The 20465-nt window shown below is 40.1% G+C and overlaps 1 protein-coding gene across 1 annotated transcript in view; it reads left to right on the forward strand.

The window, feature by feature from the left end:
• Window positions 1–4521: 4521 nt before the first annotated feature.
• Window positions 4522–20465, forward strand: part of LOC110175848 (receptor activity-modifying protein 1-like) — a 29414-nt gene continuing 13470 nt past the window's right edge. Inside the window, exon 1 of the mRNA XM_055153405.1 lies at window positions 4522–4696. The gene's annotated coding sequence lies outside the window, so the exon portion shown is untranslated. The remainder of the gene's footprint in view (window positions 4697–20465) is intronic.

A 20465-nucleotide genomic window follows, 5' to 3' on the forward strand; every position in this document is an offset into this window, starting at 1 on the left:
ACACAACACACTCACTGTACACACACACAACACACTCACTATACACACACACACACTCACTATACACACAACACACTCACTACACACACACACACACACAACACACTCACTGTACACACACACACACACTCACATATACACACACCACCACACACTCACTATACACACACACAACACACTCACTATACACACACACACACAACACACTCACTGTACACACACGCACACACTCACACTCACACACACAACACACTCACTGTACACACACACACACTCACTGTACACACACACACACTCACTGTACACACACACACACACAACACACTCACTGTACACACAACACACTCACTGTACACACACACACAACACAATTAGTTTCAAACAGTTCATTTGAAGTTTCAGAGTCAAGAGTTTAAGAGTTAAACCAAGAGTTAAACCAACAACCTCTAAAGGCAAGGCAAGTTTATTTGTATAGCACAATTCCTACACAAAGTAATTCAAAGTGCTTTACAGAATAAGAAATACATTAAAATCATAATAAAAACTAATCAAAACATAAATAATCATGAAGATTAAAATTAAAAAAAGAGAGACATAAATTGGAGAGAAGAGTGCGGAATGAAAACCTTTCAGTCATGTGCACAGTTAAACAGAAATGTTTTGAGCCTGGATTTAAACAGCGTCACAGAAGAGTCTGTCTCACATGTTCCTAAAAATAAAAGAAAATGTAAACTGGTTAAACATGGTAACATATGTGACCATTGGACATCATGTTTTAAAGCTTTAGAAAACGCTGCCAGTGTTGAAAGTCCTCGGACATGAGCAGCTCTGTGTTCCATGTTTGAACTCCTCAATAAGCAAAAGAGTTTGTCCAAATGCACTTTTCCTAAACGGCACAGAGCAGTCGCCTCTAGAGCTGCTCTTGTTGTGCGATTTGTGTTTCTTTTCACAAACTCCTTTAAAGGAGGTGGAGCAAGATTATTAAAAACTTTGTATACAAAAATTAAATCTGCATATTTCATTGTGTTATCCCAATTTAGGAATTTGTATTTGCCAAGTATTCTGGTTAATAAAAGTGCATCAGTCTGAGGTAACCATAAGGTGACCAGAAGTTCAGAATTTAGGGGTTGGTAAAAACACGTTCGTAGGAAAACTGTTCTGCAGAAACATGACAAACATGAGTCAGTATAGTCACATTTTCTTTGTGGCTTGGTCATTTTTATGCAGCTTTTTTGTATTTTACTTAAACATATGACAATTTACGTCTGTTTACTGTTGGCAGGGATCAGATTGGTCAAAAATATGGACACCTGGGACATTTCTTGTATAAAACTGGGACAATAAATCTGCTGGGACAGGAGACACAGGCAAAAAAAAAAATCTCACAAGATCATTTTTCTCATGTGTGCACGATCTTGTATGGCATTAACCCTTTCTAACTTCATGGAAACCAAACTGGACCAAGTTACAGGTCAGATCTGTGGAGAGGCGACCCCGCTCACAGTCAGAATGTCTGTTTTTGTTGGATTTTTTTGCGCTATAAAACCGCCTGTAATTAAATAAATGTAAAGTAAAGCTGTTTAATGTCACACTGTGGGACATTCTGAGCGGCGCAATGACATCTCCACTGAAACAAGACGACAACGGATCCCCAACAAAAATTTTATATAGCGCACCTTTATGTAACGCGTATGTTGGCTAGGCGGTCTGACTGCAATAGTACATTTTTCAGAAATAGATTCGCTCAAGAGCCATAGGGTAAGTGAATGAATAATAATAAAAACAACAACAATATAATATAGACTTATTTATGCTTCTGATATATATATATGTATTATAAATCAGACAGATATGACATAATAAACAGAGCAGATCAAAACAAAACAAAACAAACAAACAACTTCAGTTCAATTTGAGACTCCTGTGAGATCGTATATTGTCTTTTGGGGGGTTTAGTCCACTAGTCGTATTGACTGAGATTCAGAGTTCTTAAGTTTTTCTTGAAGTTTAGATCCAGTGAAATAGAGGAAAAAAATATATATGTAGTTCGATCTCCTACCACAAGGTGGGGTATTCACAGCTCGACATCACAGACTCACGGCTGAGGTGCTGAAGTTGAGCTGTTGTCACAAAGGGCGGTAAAAAAAAAACCCAAAAAAAACCTGACCTGCACAAAGTCAAAAAGGAAAAACCAAATTACATTCAGTTTTATATTAAATAGCATACAAGCTACAAACTACATTTTCACAATTGTGGTTTACAACAGCATCAATTGCAATAACATGATTAATTAATAAATTTGTCATCATTCGGATAACATCTCAATGTATCAAAATTCAGTGAACCTTTAAATTTATTTGCCTTTAAGGCATTTCATTAGAATATAAACAGTTGCGCAACAGTATCAAAATATGTAGCTACATTCATTCATTATATTCAAAACAAATAAAGGAACACCAATTAAATGTATTTTAACACCGTTTTGATGTTTATTTAAGTGTTAAAGGTCTGGCCATAAATTCGGTAACAATAGAAATCAGGAAATGGGGGGGGGGGAGGGTGGAAATGTGGGATTGTTTTTAATCTGTGTAAAGCACTTTGTGTTACATTTTTGTATGAAAAGTGCTTTATAAATAAAGTTTGATTGATTGATTGATTGATTGATAGGACAATTTGAGGAGAGTAACAGCCCTCAGAACAAAAGTGTCCCTGTTCTGTGCTCTGTTCCCTGCAGTATCACAGCTGCCTCTAGGGGGCGCCAGGTGAACAAGCTGCAATCACATCGATATCAGATGTGTTTGATATCCATGCTGAGTCGACGCAGTGATGGGACTTTCCGCTCTTTAATGGGGTCGGTTCATTTCAAAGCCGTTCAAAAGACGGTCTGTTTTTGTATTTATTTATATGACAGGAGCCAATGTGAGAACTCATGTCATGTTATCTACAATTTATCACAGAGAGAAAGAACCAAGGCTCTGATTTGTTTAAAAAGGTTCAAACTGAGAGTGGGAGAGTGTTTACCCTTTGAAATGATGCAGCACCTAAATAAAACGTCGCACTACAATAATAATGATTCAAAAATGTAACTGTGATTTTAATGCCAGATCTGTTCTTCTGTGCAGAAAGTTCTCACTTGTGTTGTCTACTCTGGTTCTGTGCTCATTCTTGTGTTAGTTTTGCATTCGTCAGTGTAAAAATGAATACAAAAATACGAATACGAAAAAGATGCTGTTCTTTTAAAAAAGTAAGATCTGGTTTCACACTCACATTAAAGGTGCAATGTGTAACGCGAGGGGCCTTCCAAGTCACTCACCAAGGGGTTTATGAATCATTTGTATTGAGCTGAATAACTAAAATTTTATTTAATTAAATGTCCTTTACCATTATAAATAGGGGTGTAGTAGTACATGTGTTCATGCCGAACCATTTCAGTCCGGGATGTTGGGTTCGGTGCAGGACTGTGTACAAGTGAGTTTGCGCAATTTGTGTGTGTTTACATTCAACCACTACATGTGCAGCTACACGGAGGCTCGGCTCTTTAATATTCACGAAAGAACTCATCCGTGATTGGGGTGACAGTGTTTCCCACAGCGCTTTATAGTTAGGGCGACTACCTTGACAACAATTGCCCCCCGCCTTGATTACGTCTCTACAAACTATGTGAATCCTCATAAAACTATGGTTGTCACGTCCCGGTCCTCACTCTCACCTTTCTTCTCTTTGTTTACGGTTTACAGTTTTTTTTTAATAATATTTCATGCATTTGTTGTTTGAATTTATTACCAAGCAGCACTTTGCATTTGTTTTATTTTCCCATTTATATCATGTTAAATCAAAGTAATAAATAGTTTAATAAACACACAAATAAACAACAAGTAAATGGTTTTGCATTTTGTTCCCAAACTGTACCGAAAATGAACCGTACTGTGACCTCAAAACCGAGGTACATACTGAACCGTGATTTTTGTGTACAACCCTAATTATAAATGTATCATCCCACTACCTGTCCTTGTGCACTAATAAATGGATAATACTGTAGTTGTGTAAATGTTTTTTAGGCATCAAACTGTTGGTTAAAGACCCCTGGTGGAGGCTCTGTCAAACGCTTTTCTCCATGGAGATGTTATTACTTTGTCTGGAATGTTTCACAGTATGGCATTAAACCTTTCTATCAGCATGGAGACCAAACCAGACCAAGATCACAGTCAGAATGTCTGTTTTGTGGGTATTTTTGAGCTATAAAACCACCAGTAATTGAATAAATGTAAGGTAGAGTTGTTTAATGTCACACTGTGGAACATTCCAGGCAGAGTAATGATGTATCCATAGCAACAAGAAGGTAATGGGCCTTCAAACAAAATGTTACACCTTCAAGTGCATCTTTAAGGTTGGGGTGAGTTGCAGGGTCTAAGCGCTGCTAAAATTTGGTAATAATTTGAATTACAATTACACAGTGTATGTCCAGTTTATTCAAAAAACGGTTCAGTCTATCTGTCAGTCACACCCAACTCTGAACTCTGGAGATAAGACCAGGACTCACACTCTCTTCAACAGTGTAAGCGTGTCGTTTTTTAATGCCCAGGCTGATATTTTGTACGTTGTAAACCAAACTTTTCACACAAAGTATCACCAAAGGAGATATTTGGCTTTCCAAGAACCACCAGATCTAAACCCGGACCATATCAGGACGAAGAAAGTAAGTACGTTTTTATTTATATAGCACTTTTCCAGACATGTCAAAAAGACGCTTTACAGATCACTTTTCATTCTCACTCACGCACACACCACTTTCATAGTAGGCACTGTGGGTAAAATGCCTTACTTAAGGACACAACGAAAGTTTTTGTGACTGGCACCGCCCCACTGTGGAACCTGATTTTCTCAGCAGTCTTCCATCCAAGTACTAACCAGGCCCGGCCTTGCTTAGCTTCTGAGATCTGACGCGATCAGGCCTTGACAAGCCGGTATGATACTGTTGTTGTAGTCAAGACCGCACTAATTGAGACCAAGACTAGTCCGAGACCACATGGACCTGAGACCAGGACAAGACCAAAACCTCTGAGAGTCGAGACTGAGACAAGACTGAGACTTTTAAAGGTCAAGACTGAGACAAGACCGAGACGACCACGGCCCATCAAGACCAAATCAAGACCATCTTTGTCGTTTCCTACATTTATTTGTATTTTACACTTATTTTGGCACATATATGTAAATGTTTTTATAATTCTATCTTTATTTGATTTGGTTAATGTTCATTTAGGCTTAAAATAGGCCAAGCAAACTGTACTGCATTTTAACACTCTGTGCCCCTTGTTTGGACCCTGATCCATAGTTTGAGAACCTCTTCTTTAATCCGCTGACACTTTACAGAAAACAACGTCAAAGTGAATCAAGTGTTTTTTTTCAAGTTTATAACATTCACAGTTACACGATCTTACTTGTTTTGCAGTGATATTTTACAGCCTATGCACATTTCCCGCTACAATGAAATATGATCACATTTGTCGAGTGTCAGACCTCGAGTTCGGGACCAAGCGCCATCAAGATCGAGACAAGATTGAGACCAAATGCGTTCATAGTTTTTTACACTTACTTGAATCATTTCTTGGTCTAATACAGGGGTGTCCAAACTTTTTTCATCAAGGGCCACAAATCTAAACACAGACGAAGCAGAAGGTCAATTGAGGGCCGTAGACTGATGCTTAATACAGTGAATAATTGAAATATGTGCATGTTTAACACTTTAGAATGAGCCATCAGTCTTTATTCATGCTAAGATCCTTAAAACCACACATTAATATTAAATATTCACTTTCAAGGTAGATTTTCAAAAACCTGCAATAAGAAGTTAATTTTTCATTGATGCAAGGTCATTTGGGCCAATTTTCTTGGAAACCTGAGGGTCAAGAAAAATTTGCCTGAGGGCCGCATTTGGACCACGGGCCATAGTTTGGACATGATTGGTCTAATACTTTGTATTTCCACTTGAGTACAATTTTGGCTACTCTACCACTATGGGTATGCAGAAATATTGATATATTGTATTGTTTAATGTAGGGTGACCACATGTCCCTATTCACCAGGGATAGTCCCAGTTCTGAGTCCTGTGTCCCCTGTCCCAGCGGATTTATCCAAATCTAATGATTTGTTACCGTTTTATACAAGAAATCGCCCAAGTGTCTCTATTTTGGGCCAATCTGATTCCTGCCAACAGTAAAAAGAAACAAAGTTTAATTTGTTTAGGTAAAATACAGAAAACCTGCTTAAAAATGACCAAAACAGCTCAGTGCATATAAATGTTCCTTAATTATGCACTTGATTCATAATTTTATTATTACCAACTACCACAAACTGGGGTGTCCCAGTTTTTTAATTTGAAAATCTGGTCACCCTAGTTTAATGTGATGATACAGTATTGATATCGTGGGCTGCTGTATTGATATGTGTATATTTTGATATATTTTACTACAGTGCTACAGTTTTGTTGCTTGTTTAGAGAAAGGAAACTGGTTTATGTGACACATTTGACATTTTCACTGTTTTACTGAGTAAAATGTTTCTGTTTTTACTCAAGTGGTTTTACAAAGACTTTTAGTATCACGGCCATCATTTAGTCTTTAATTTTTATTGAACTGTATCGAATCAATTTGAAATATATCATATCAAACTGAAAGTGGAGTGTATCGAGATGTATCGTATCATGGCCTATGTATTGAGGTATGTATCGTATTGGGCAATCTGCCAATACTTAATTTTGGTGCCAACCTACTTTGATCCCAGGGGCTGGATCAGAAAACTCATGCAATAACTTCAAATATTTGTGCAGAGAAATGCAAATCTATTACAGAAATATTTTTTAATTGATGAACTCTTTCTTTTTAATATTATAATATTATGAACAACCTGAAACTTTAAGAAAAATTCAATTTCAACATTTAAAATATTTTAGTAGAAAATCACCCAAGGGCCACATTAAAGGTCTTGAAGGGCCGGATCTGGCCCCCGGGCCTTATGTTTGACACCTGTGCTCTACCACCTCTGCTCACATGGACGACATTGGACACTGGATTGTCATTGACGTTATCGACATGCAAAAGTTCAGCTCAAGTCCGAGACCAAACCAAGACCGTAAGACCAAACTACGACACTTCGGTATGGCCACAAATTAGAACTAAACCAGGTCTAAAACAAGACTAAACTGTGTAAGGTAGTTCTAAATAACGATGAACCAAAAGGAAGACCAAAACATTACAGTTGTCTTTGTCTCTAAATCAAACAGATTCTTGAACAGCAGAGCCCCGCGCACCGCCAGCTCAAATGATGGATTATTTTGTTTTGAATTGTTTTTGAATTTCTATGGCAACAGCCCAAGTTTTTCATCCCTCATAGTTAGAAACCCATAAATAAATAGATTTAATCATTTAAGAAGCGTAAACTGTGGAGAGGCAGAGGACTCCATGACAGATCAGACCACTTCTTTTCTCTGATGTTTCTCCAGGGACACACGCCTCAGGACAAGTTTGTACCGTACAGGCGTTAAAATACATTCATTACAGTACATATAGTACACTGTGTACTGCAGGTCAGGTTTCAGCTGTGTATTTTTACCTGTGGTTTGGGATCTCAAAGTGCAATATCCTCTTTTGTGTACAGTCCCTGACAAAAGTCTTGTCGCTTATCCATTTTGTAGAAACAAAAGCTTATAACCTGACTTTAAATTAATCGATTGGTTTTAGAAATGTCTCATATGAAAGTTAAAACCCTCCCAAATTATGCTCAATATACTAAAATAAATTTGCTTCACTGAAGAAAGATTGATCATTTAATGAACACAGAAAGGTCAGATTTTGGCAAGACAAAAGTTTTGTCGCCTTCAGAAAATTGAACAAATAATTTACTTCAAATACAAAAATATGTTGCATAACATCAGTGAATGAAGTAGTGGTGCTGTGAGATCCATATTTAATATCTTGTATGACTTCCATGAGCTTGAAGGACGCATCCATGCAGTTCGACAATGATTCATACAATTTGTTGATGAAGTCATCAGGAATAGCAAAGAAAGCGTCTTACATGCCTCCCAGAGTTCATCAAGATTCTTTGGTTTTGCCTTCCATGCTTCCTCTTTCATTCTACCCCAGACCTGCTCAATGATGTTCATGTCTGGTGACTGGGCTGGCCAGTCCTGGAGCACCTTGATCTTCTTCACCTTGACAAACTTTGATGTAGAGATAGAAGTATGCGATGGAGCACCATCCTGCTGCAAAATTTGACCCCTTTTATGGTTGGGAATGTAAGAGGAGCTAATACTTCTTGATATTTTAGGCTATTGATATTTGCCTTCCACCCTGCAAATGTCTCACACACCCCTATACTGGATGGAACCCAAGACCAGGATTTTTCCGCTACCAAACTTAACTGTTTTTTTGGGTGAATCTTGGATCCATGTGGCTCCAGTAGGTCTCCTGCAATATTTGCGGCGGCTGTGATGTAATTAAACCGAGGATTCATCTGAGAAATCCACCTTCTGCCACTTTTCCAGTGTCCATCCTTTTAGCAGGCTGTGGGCCTTGGCAAATGCCACACGGTTTTTTAATTGCCTTTTGTTTAGTGCTGGTTTCTGTGCACTGATTCGACCATGGAGGCCATTTCGAGACAGAATTCTACAAACTGTTGTGGTTGACACAGGGACTTGAGGTGACCAGGCCTGGTGGAGTCTGCTGCAGTGGAAAAGGGGCCTTGGATTTTTCGAATCAACAAACGGTCCTCCGAGCAGTTGTCTTGCGGGGTCTGCTGGACCTGGGCTTGTCAAAAACATCTCCAGTCATTTCAGATCTTTTTCTTATTCTTTGTACTTGACGCTGAGACACATTGAAGGTGTCACCACCTCAGCAGTGGATCTGGTCTTCAGCCTCTTGATAATTAACGCTTTGGTCTCAGGGTGGATCTTAGGCATGTTGTCAGAGGTCAAGTTGCAGTTGATGTGAAGGTCTGGTGTGCTGGGGTTCTTTTTATACACAAACACTAATTGATTGATCAGTAACTGATCACAGGTGAGGCTGTAATCTAGGATTGGGTGCATCATATGACAAGGTGACAAGACTTTTGTCTTGCCAAAATCTGACCTTTCTGTGTTCATTAAATGATCAATCTTTCTTCAGTGAAGCAAATTTATTTTAGTATATTGAGCATAATTTGGGAGGGTTTTAGCTTCATATGAGACATTTCTAAAACCAATCGATTAATTTAAAGTCAAGTTATAAGCTTTTGTTTCTACAAAATGGATAAGCATCAAGACTTTTGTCAGGGACTGTAGATCAGAAAACCACAAAAACGCATCTCTGAATCTGTGACAACCTCAAGGCAAAGCAGTCACACAAGCAGAGCTGCGACTCACGTACATTTACTTGAGTAACTTTGTAAAGGAATTGTACTTTTCAGCAGTGGCGGAAGAAGTCCTTGATTCTGTTAGAGTACAGATGCTGCAGAAAAAACTATACCAGTAAAAGTATCACATGAAAAAATCTACTTAAAGGTCCACTACGCAGCTTGTTTACAGTAGGGATGGGCATGATTAGTCGATTAATCGATAATTGATCATTAAGAATTTCATCGATTACGTTCATTTTAATTGACAAACCGAATGTAGGTTGCTGTGTGTAGTGTGACCAAACAGGTCTGTACATGTGTCTCTGCATCAGAAGGAGCGAGACACAAACAGAAACAGTCGGTCAGTCTGCAACGTACCGAAGCACAAATGCGTGTTTAACGATGACTTGTACAAGAAATTCCACGCTTTCCGTTGCGTTCGGGACAAGTGTGAGTCCATGTGCACAGTGTACAAAGCAGCACATATGTTTCTGTGTCCAGTGGGAAAAAGTTTTACCAGGTGAGAGTCGCGCAATGTCGATGACGAGTCCCCACCTCCCTCCCCCCGTACGGTGTCCTGGTTTTGACAAACACAAATATGTTCACACTAACCTGTATTCACCTGAGTCGTGTCTTTTAATCCGACAGAAATTGACCGCATCAGCGACACAAGAGCTGTAGTTTTATCTTCGCTTAGTTTATGCAAATTAGCGATGCGGTTTTAAGTTTTGTTTCTGTGAGAGTTGCACAAAACTGAATTAAACACATTATAATGTCAAACTGTGGCTCTAGAGTGGTTACGGTTTATATGTCGTAAAGTTGAATTTATTTATGCAGATTAGTAGTGCAGATAGTAATAATAATGATGATCATTTTAATATAAAAACATTAATGATTAATTGATAATGGATACTGCGTCTACAGGATCCAGAAATAAAAAAAGTGACCATACATGAGTGAAATTAATGTTAAATAAAGAGCTGCGCTAAACTTGCACGCGAACAATCTGCGTTCGTATGACCTGCCCACATATGAGCTCTAAAAAGTCTAAAAAGTTTAACATGAACCATCTCCAACTCGATAGGAGCGCAGAACAGTTTCACCATCATCAGCACATCCTCTGCCACAGAAAGAACACTCACAATCCACTGAGTCGTGTCCTTTAGTCCAACAGAAGAACCACGTCAGCGCACAAGAAGCGAGAAGTTTATTTCAGCTTATTGTGCACATGAAAAAATCTACTTAAAGATCCACTACGCAGCTTTTTGGTTGGGGGTCCGTCTGCTGCTTGTTTCTATGGAGATGTCAGTGAGTGGGTTTACATGCACATCAGTGTCCCGGGTATGATCGGGTTTTTTCAGTATCCCGTTTTTGTCATGGTGCATGTAAACGCAGTATCCTGGTTACTGCAACATAAAGTTGAGTGCACATGTCCAAAAGACAAACACTTTTCTGTCTTTTCATCACAATGAAGCCAACATAAATAAAGTGACCGACATAAATAAAGTGACTGACATAAATAACGTGACCATACATGAGTGAAATGACTGTTAAATACAGAGTACAAGCTGCACTCGTATGAACTCTAGTCTAAAAAGTTAAACATGAACCATCTCCAACTCGATATACGCTCATATACACTGTTCATATGTGACGTTAACAGTCTGTTGTTCTCTGTTCTATTGTTAGAATCAGAATCAGAACTTAGTTGTCATTTCAGTATAAAAATACACAGACATGAAATACTGCATTCAGGTCCAGGTCAACAGCAGCACAAATAATAATAATAAATAGTTTCAAATATTGCATGTCAAATACAGTCTGGGCTCAGTAAAAGTTGTTCCGTAGTCTGGTGGTCCTGGCCTGTAGGTGGCGCAGTCTTCTGCCTGATAGGGCCTCAGTCTTCAAGCAGATGGAGGGAAAGGCCTGTGCAGCTCTGCGGAGAGCCACGCTTTCTGAAGAAATATGGGTGTGTGTTTAATAAAGAGATATTAAAGGTGCACTGTGTAACCTGGAAGCTCCGCTAACTGCTTGTCTCCATGGAGCTGTTATTGCTTTATCTGGAATGTTCCACAGTAAAACACTGAAAATCTTATATTACACAACACTGACACTTGTGAGCTTTTAGTCTTGTTATAAAGTATTATTCCCTCCTCAAAAACACACTGGAGTTGTGTTTTGTTTTATTCACACGTTTGAATAACACTTTATTATTAGTCTGTTTACATCTCAAAATGCTCTGTGCCACCTTGTGATGTCATAAAGTGGCAGTTTACACAGCTACCTTTTAGTTTTATTTCAGTAGAGATGACAATTTCAGATCTGAAATCATCAACAAGGTGTATGGAATTTAAAAACTAAGTGGAGTGAGACACAAACAGTCGGTCAGTCTGCAACATGCCGAAACACAAATGCGCATTTAACAATGACTTGTACAAGAAATTCTCTGTTTTCTGTCCCGGTCGGGACAAGTGAGAGTCCATGTGCACAGGTTGGGAGGTGAGAGTACAGTGTCCCTCGTTTATCGCTGGAGTTACATTCTAAAAATTACCCGCAATAGGTGAAATCCATGAAGTAGTCAACTTTATATTTTACAAATGTTATATCTGTTTTAAGGCTGTAAAACCCCTCAGCACAAACTTTATACACTTTTTCAGACAGGACAGGTGCAACCCTTTTTGCTTCCTTCTTAAAACTTATTGCTGCTGTCGTCCTTTTGTTATTTTCCTCCTTCTTTATGTAACGAACTGAAGATTAATTTATTCCGTAATGGAGCCCAACAGCGCAGAGTCCCGCACGGGTCCATTTCTGGAGACCCTCAGTACAACACCGCACCTGCCAGGACAGGACCACACCTGCCCATTAACCAGAGATTATATCAAACTTTTGCGCTGCCTACACCACGGACTGAACCAAGACTACTAACCCAGGACTAAACCAGGACTGATTCCAGGACTGAAGAGGAGGATTAATCCACGACTGAACTAGGACTAAAACAGGACTAAGACAGGACTAAACCAGAACTGAAACAGGACTCACAGTCAGGACGGGCTCGGAGGTGACACAGGAGAAAGGACAGGCTCAGCTCCGCCCCTCACGGAGGTAAACGTGGCAATTGCCCGATCGCGCTTTGTGGACAAACTGCTCGGCGTTTCTCTCTCTTAAGTCCAAGATTAGTCCTGGTTTAGACCTGGTTTAGTCCTGACCCACCCGTGTGTAATTACTACCCGCCTGTAATACACAATACGCGTTCACACGCTGTAAAAAAAAAAAAAAAAAAAAAAAAAAAAAATGCAAAATTGCCCCCCAAGGTATCCGGGTTTTTACAAACGGAAATATGGTCACCCTAACTGACCCATCCAACTGTTGTGTTTCCTTTAAAGTCCGGTGCGGTTTATTTGTGAAAAAAGTTCGGAAATAGACCATTTAACAGACATTTTTGTCTGGTGTGACTTATACTCTGGAGTGACTTATAGTTCAAAATATACAGTAACATTTGCGTGTCTGTTTCTTACCCTGCGCAGCTGAACACCTCTTTACCTACTCCAGTGTTATTGTGTTTACATGCGTAACAAAAGTCCAGATCAAATGGGAGTAAGACAGAATTTTTTTTTTTTTTGTAGCTGTTTTTTTGTTTTTCCCATTGCTACTTGGACTTGGGGCTCAAACCGTCTCCCCGCTGATCTTAGGGCTAAACTGTCCTGACCGCTGTTGCCCCACTATATGGACGAACAAATAGAATGTCATATCCTGTTTCGTGCTTCTGTTACTTGGAACACAGATCTCTCCTGACCACAGTAACTGGACACGCTCCATTAACAAACATTAGCAGACATTAGCAGGGCCTCAGTCATCAAGCAGATGGAGGGAAAGGCCTGTGCAACTCTGCGGGAGACGCTTTCTCAAGAAATATGGGTGTGTGTTTAATAAAGAGATATTAAAGGTGCACTGTGTAACCTATCTGGAGGTTCCGCCAACTGCTTGTCTCCATGGAGCTGTTATTGCTTTATCTGGAATGTTCCACGGTAAAACACTGAAGCTCTTATATTACACAACACTGACTCTTGTGAGCTTTTAGTCTTGTTATAATAAAGTTGTGTTTTGTTTCATTCACACATGTTTGAGTAACTCTTTATTATGAGTCTGTCTACATCTCCAGTGCTCAAAATGCTGTGCTCTACCTTGTGATGTCATAAAGTGGTAGTTTTCACAGCTACTTTTTACTTTTATTTCAGTAGAGATTACCAATTTCAGATCTGAAATCATCCAGATGATTCTTCTGAATGTGTATGGAGTTTAAAAACAAAGTCGAGTGCTTCCTGCGGTTACATGCTTCCATTCAGACATACCGCCACTTTGATACTGACATCTAAACACTACGTTCAGACTGCAGGGCTTAACACTCATTTCCAATTTTTTTGTGAAATCCGATGTTTTTGCGAGGTCGTTCACATTTCCAATTAAATGTGACTTGTATGTGACTCCAGTGTGAATGTTAAACGGCCCGAAAGTGTCCCGCATGTGACACTGGAGACACGACGACGTCAACCGCAGCGAGCGTCTCTGTGTTTACAGAAGTTGTCCAAACATGGACGCAGCATCGAGCACCTGGAGATTTTAAAGTTCCTCTCGTACCGGAGCCAGAACATGAACAACTTACTTGTTTTAAGGAGGAGATTGAGAAGGAGAAGGACGAGGTTTTTGGCCGTGGTGTTTTGTGGGACAGCGGCAGCGACGTCCGTTGAAAGGAACGTGTGGATGTGGAGACGGAGCCAAGAGTGGTGAGTGGTGATGTGCTTCACTTCAGTGACATGAAGTTCATTAACAATTTTTGCCTACTTCATCGCAGAATAGTGACGTTTGTGTCTTGTTGATAACGTGTAGGTGGATGAATGCACTTTGGCCGTTCAGACTGAAGTCGCATGTCAAAAGATCAGATATGTATCAGTTTCAGGAGCACATATCCAAGTGTCCTGGGTCACATTTGAAAAATCGGATCTGTGTGGTTCAGACTGTCATTAAAAGATCAGATACAGGTCACATACAGGCCAAAAAATCAGATTTGGGTCACTTCAGGCTGCAGTCTGAACGCAGCCTAATTGTCAGAGTGGCGGCATTTCCAATTTTTATCAAACATCCCTGCACTCCGACATTTTTTTTTTTTTTCCTTGGTTAGTGTGGCGGCACTTTGCTTTTTGTTCCCCAACATTCTGCCAATCAACACACAAGGTAATTATTAAGTTGCGGCATCGCTCTTTTCGTCACAGTATTTTGACGGACTGGTGACGTCGTTGGGACGGTGCTGTATTGGGAAAATAGAGTTATTGCTTGTACGTGCAGTTTGCCCTTTTTGCAAGAAAAGGGTATTTAACATCAGAGTGCACTGATCGACGTTCATCACAGTTTTTAGACACTGAGATTAGAAAAACACTGGTATTCTACAAACACAAGACAATAAAGGTGACGCTCCAAAGTATGAGCAGGTTGTCAGAATGGTGACATAAAAGTGTCAGAATGGCGGCATGTCGGAATGGAGGGTTGTTGGAATGACGGAATGTTGGGGTGGGGGTTTGTTGGGTGGCGGTATGTCAGAATAAGGGTTGTACCGTGCTTCCTGTATTACTGTATGACATCAGGTGCCTTAAAAGTGAGTGTTTTTCATTTGAGAGAAGAACTCAAATGTAACTGAAAATGTACACTGAAGTCCTTGCATAGGAGGAAAAAAAAAGCTTTTGAACATCAGCCATGTGAGTGTCAACTTTTTCATAAACACGTTAAACATGTGTGAAAGAAACAAAACACAACTCCAGGTCTGTTTGTGATGAGGAAAGTACATTAGTACACATCAGAAAATAGTGTCATATGGGCGCTTTAATCTAATCTATCACCATGGAGATGAATAGAAACTTAACTACACTGAGATACAGTTCAGATCTATGGAGAGGCGTCTCAGTGTATCATTAGAATGCAAGTTTTTTGTGGTATTGTTTAGCAATAAAAATATCTGCAATGAAATACACACAAAAGAGACAAATTTAATATTGTCCTGTGGAAGATTCCATAGAGACAAGCTGTCAGTGTTGGGAGTAACACGTTCTAAAAGTAACATATTACTGTACTACATTGCTTTTTGCTTTAACGCAGTAATGTGGCATTACAGTGAAAAAATAATAAGAATAATATTTTACTCAGTACAAATGTCAGATAGGCGCGTTACAAAGCTTTATTTTTTTACCTGGATTAGAAGTGGTGGGTTTTTCTTCATACAAATTCGTTAAAATCACCGCGATATCAACAGCGGTGAAACCCCGGAGATTCGCCCGTGTAGACCGTCAGGTGACCACAGGCGAAAGGACCGGCGCAGAACTCCACGCTGGTTAGACCTGGTTTAGACCTGGTTTAGTTCAGTTTTATTTTTGGTTCAGACCTGGTTCAGCTCTGGTTTAAACCTGATTTAGACCTGGTTTAGTTCTGGTTCAGTCCTGGTTCAACTCTGGTTTAGACCTGGTTTAGTCCTGGTTTAGACCTGGTTCAGTCCTGGTTCAATTCTGGTTTAGACCTGGTTTAACCTGGTTTAGTCCTGGTTTAGACTTGGTTAGTCCTGTTTTAGTTGGTTCAGTCCTGGTTCAACTCTTGTTTAGACCTGGTTTAGTCCTGGTTTAGACTTGGTTAAGTCCTGTTTTAGTTCTGGTTCAGTCCTGGTTCAACTCTGGTTTAGACCTGGTTTAGTCCTGGTTTAGACTTGGTTCAGTCCTGTTTTAGTTCTGGTTCAGTCCTGGTTCAACTCTGGTTTAGACCTGGTTTAGACCTGGTTTAGTCCTGGTTTAGACTTGGTTCAGTCCTGTTTTAGTCCTGGTTCAGTCCTGGTTCAACTCTGGTTTAGTCCTGGTTTAGTCCTGGTTCAGTCCATATACGGCGCAAAAGTTCAGCATCTTCGCAGTTATTTTGGCGAAAGTAAATTAAAAGTGCTGCAACAGTAATGTACTGACTTACATTTTAAATGCAGTAATATTGTAATGTAACAATTTATTTTGAAATGACAGTAATAAGTCATAAATCACACATAACTGTTTTAAAGTAAGTTGCCCAACCGTCCAAACAGGTGGTGGACCCTCTACCAGAAAAGTTACACAGTGCACCTTTCAAGTTCAGTGTTCAGTTGTCAGTGTTGAATTGTTTATGAAGATCAGCAGCTGCGAGAAAAGTACAATGTATTAAAAAAATGCATTTGTACTGTCAGAGAAGATGTTGAACTTTAAACTTTGAGCTACTTTTTGTTTCCTGCAGATAACATTTTGACAGTGAGCTTATTCTCTTCCTGTGGGTTTCCTCTTTATTGACCTTATTCGATCCCGCCCACATTTCACTCCAAATGTGTGAAGCGTTGGTGTTAAAACTTGATATAAAAGTGTATCACCGATTAAGAAAATAAAACTGGAGAAGGAAGTGCGTAAGTCACAGTGTGTTGATTGGCAAATAGTGTCTTGAAAAAAAGGGATTAAAAATGACGCCAAATACAACTTCCAAAGGTCAAATGAGAAGAGAAACAACGATAACATCACTACAAACTATGAAAAGTTGATTTTGCAGAATAGGTCCACCTTAAAACAGCTTTGTAGTTTGTATAGAACTTATTTAATAAACCAGAATGATGATGACGGCTACTTCTGGAATTAGAAAGGTATCAGACAATAAATAAAAATTATGTTTTTTACTGTTAGGAAACAAAGTCCAAAATAGCACAAATCTCCAATCTATGAGTTTCTATTGATCCAAAGATGTTCATTTTGTCTTCTTATGTACAATACTGGTCAAACGTTTTAGAACACCCGAATTTTTCCACTTATTTATTGCTATTCAAGATACTCTTCAAAGACATGAACTTTTTCCTCCACAATAAAAAAAAAATAAAAAATTATGAAGAGGGTAAGAGAGAGTGAGGGAAGAGAGACAGATGGAGAGTTTTCCACGTTTTGAAGAGTAAAAATCAGATACAGAGCCTTAAATAAGTACATTATAGATAAATAAATGCACATGTAAAAATGTACATGTAAAAATAATAAAGTGTGATGTGGAGTGAGGAGTGTGTGTATCCGGTGTGTGCATCCGGTGTGTGTATCCGGTGTGTGTTATCGGCATGTCACACGGAACACAAATCACACATGATCTGATCACACAAAACATCTGTGTTTGTGGGAACCCTCTGTCACTGCACATTCTCCACCACCGAACTGTACGAACAACGAGAGGAAATATGAGAGAAGAGAGAGGGAGGGAGGAGAGAGAGAGAGAGAGAGAGAGAGAGGAAGGGAAGGGGTATAGAAAAGAAAAGAGAGTGAGAGGGGAGGAGAGAGAAGAAGAAGTGAGGGAGGGAGAGGAAGAGCTCTGTAAGAATACAAGAGAGATGGAGGGAGGGGGAGAGAGAAAGGGTTTGGAGGGAAGGAAGGAAGGAGAGAGGGGAAGGGAGAGAGAGAGGAGGGAGGACATGTGGGGGGAAACATGAGAGAAGAGAGGGAGGAAAGGGGGGTGAGAAGGAGAGAGGTGAAGGGAGGAAGAGGGGGAGTGTATAGAGAAAGGTAAAGAGGGGGGAGAGAGGGAGGGAGAGAAGAGGTAGAGAAAGAGCTCTGTTCAGCGTCCTGTGTTTTTGCGGTGCTTCTTCAGGTGTGAGCACGGTGTGAATCTGTGTCGACATCTGAACGTTCAAGATGCGCCGTGTCGACGCTCTAGACGCACGTCCAGGGCGTCGGTGTCAGGGACGACTATCCCGTGATCTGTCAACGTTACAACCTGGAAGAAAGAGAAAGACCCAAGAGTCACAAACACCTGAACAAGAAATCTACACTGTCATTAATATAAATATACACACGACTAGAGGTGTGCAAAAATATCAAAATATCGATATATCTTGTTGTGTAATGTGATGATACAGTATCGATATCGTGGACTGCTGTATCGATATATCACCAAGAGTATTTTTTGGTATATTTTACAAAATTATTTTGTTACAGATTTACAGTTTTGTTGTTTGTTTAGACCAGAGGTGTTCACACTTTTTCAGCATGTGAGCTACTTACAAAATGACCAAGTCAAAATGATCTACCTAATACAAAGCCAAACAAACTGCACTGAAACACTCTGTGCCCCGTTTTTGGACCCTCACCCACAGTTTGAGAACCTCTTCTTTAAGAGAACTTCCTCTGGCACTTTACACAAAACTGTGAAAAAAGTGAAGGAAGATTTTTAAACCTGTTTTTTAAAGTTTCAAACTGGAGTTACATTTTTTTCTGGTTTTTGCAGTGATATTTAGATCCGCACATCTGTAGACCTGCTTGTGAACACTGATTTAGACTTTTTGCTTCAATTTAGATGGTCTTGCTCTTCTAATCACTGTGGAGGGGCTTTGTGTTGGCTGTGAAGGCGTGTGCTGCGGCCTGTAGAGTCCGTGCTGGCGGGTTTCAAATGAGCGCAACATGAGCGCACAGGCTGCACTGAGACGCCCCACACGCTCCTGCACCCGCTACAAGTTTATTACCAACAGCAGCGGCCGTAATGAAATATGATCACACTTGTTGAGTGTCAGACCTTGAGTGAGAGACAAGACCGAGTCCAAACGACGAGTCCGAGACAAGTACTAAGACACGGCGATCTACCCACACGACCTTGGCGATCGACTGGTAGATCGCGATCGACATATTGAGCACCCCTGTTCTAGAGGAAGGAAACTTGTTTATGCAACACATTTGACATTTTCACTGTTTTGATGATTAAAATGTTTGTGTTTCATATGAACTTCGCACAAGAAGTGGTTTAACAAAGACTTTTAGTATCACAGACATGATTTAGACTTTATTTTTTATTGAAATATATGGTATCAAATCAAAAGCTCACTGTATTGAGATAAGTATTGTATCATGGCCTGTGTATCGAGGTATGTATCGTATTGGCAACTTCTTAATGTACCAAGGCGACACAACCGCTGAGTCCATCGCCTACGCTGATGGTTTTATGTAATAAATCCCCATTATCCCAACAGGGATCATAAAAAGTACCACTACTACTACTACTACTACTACTAAAAAAAAAAAAAAAAGTGACACGGTGGCTGAGTGGCTAACATTTACGCCTCACAGTGAGAAGGTTCTGGGCCCTTCTGTGTGGAGTTTGCATAGTCTCCTCATGTCTTGGTGGGTTTCCTCTGGGCACTAATGGTTTCCTAGTCAAGCTGGTGCCACCTGGTGCCTTCGCTCATTTCATTTTTCTCTAGTGACTAGGTCAGGAATCGGAAGTTTGGGCACCAGCCAATCAGCTAAGAGTCATACATTCTGTGTTCGAGGATTTAAAGCCGGAACAAAGAGAATGTTTGGTGAATTTTATCAAGGGGAAAGACGTTATTGTCCTTCTTCCTACGGGATTTGGGAAAAGTGTAATATACCAGTTAGTCCCATTAGCGGCACATTACATACGTCACAACCAAACAGCAGCGATCGGTTAAATGAAAAATTCGAGCGAACAAATCCTAACACTGCAAGGTCAGACGGTTTCTACAAAGTGAAACCGGCAGAAAAATCTGTCTACTGGTTTTCCACATCAAAATCATGCACCAGAGGTCAAATCCTCCAGCTGAGTCCTGACCCAGACTAGCGACAAGATCACGGAGTCGCTCGTCAACTATTTTTCTCTTGTTGGTCGTCGACGTCGCGAGAGTCTGGACACAAACACAAAAAATCCAACTGGAAACATTCAGCTCGTTTAACTCCACCACAGTGTGAACGCAACACAAGAACACGAGAGAAAGAGGGAGAGACGGAAGGAGAGAAAAAAGAGAGGGAAGCAGTTGGAGGGACAAAGGGAAGGAGAGAGGGAGGAGAAGAGAAGGAAAGAGTGAGAGGGGAGAGAGAGGGATGGAGAGAGGTGGGGGGGTAGAGAGAAGAAGAGAAGAGGGAAAGAAGAGCTCTATAAGAAAAGATGAGAGATGGGGGAGGAGTCAGGGAGAGAAAGAGAGAGGGATAGAAAAGGGGAAGAGAGAGAGAGGAGGGGGGAGGCGAGAAAGGAAGGAGAGAAGAGAGAGAGAAGAGGAAAGGGAAGAGAAGGAAAGG

This window comes from Boleophthalmus pectinirostris, unplaced genomic scaffold (genome assembly GCF_026225935.1).
Source record: "Boleophthalmus pectinirostris isolate CB_2022bp ecotype Guang Dong unplaced genomic scaffold, ASM2622593v1 HiC_scaffold_1, whole genome shotgun sequence".
NCBI lineage: Eukaryota > Metazoa > Chordata > Actinopteri > Gobiiformes > Gobiidae > Boleophthalmus > Boleophthalmus pectinirostris.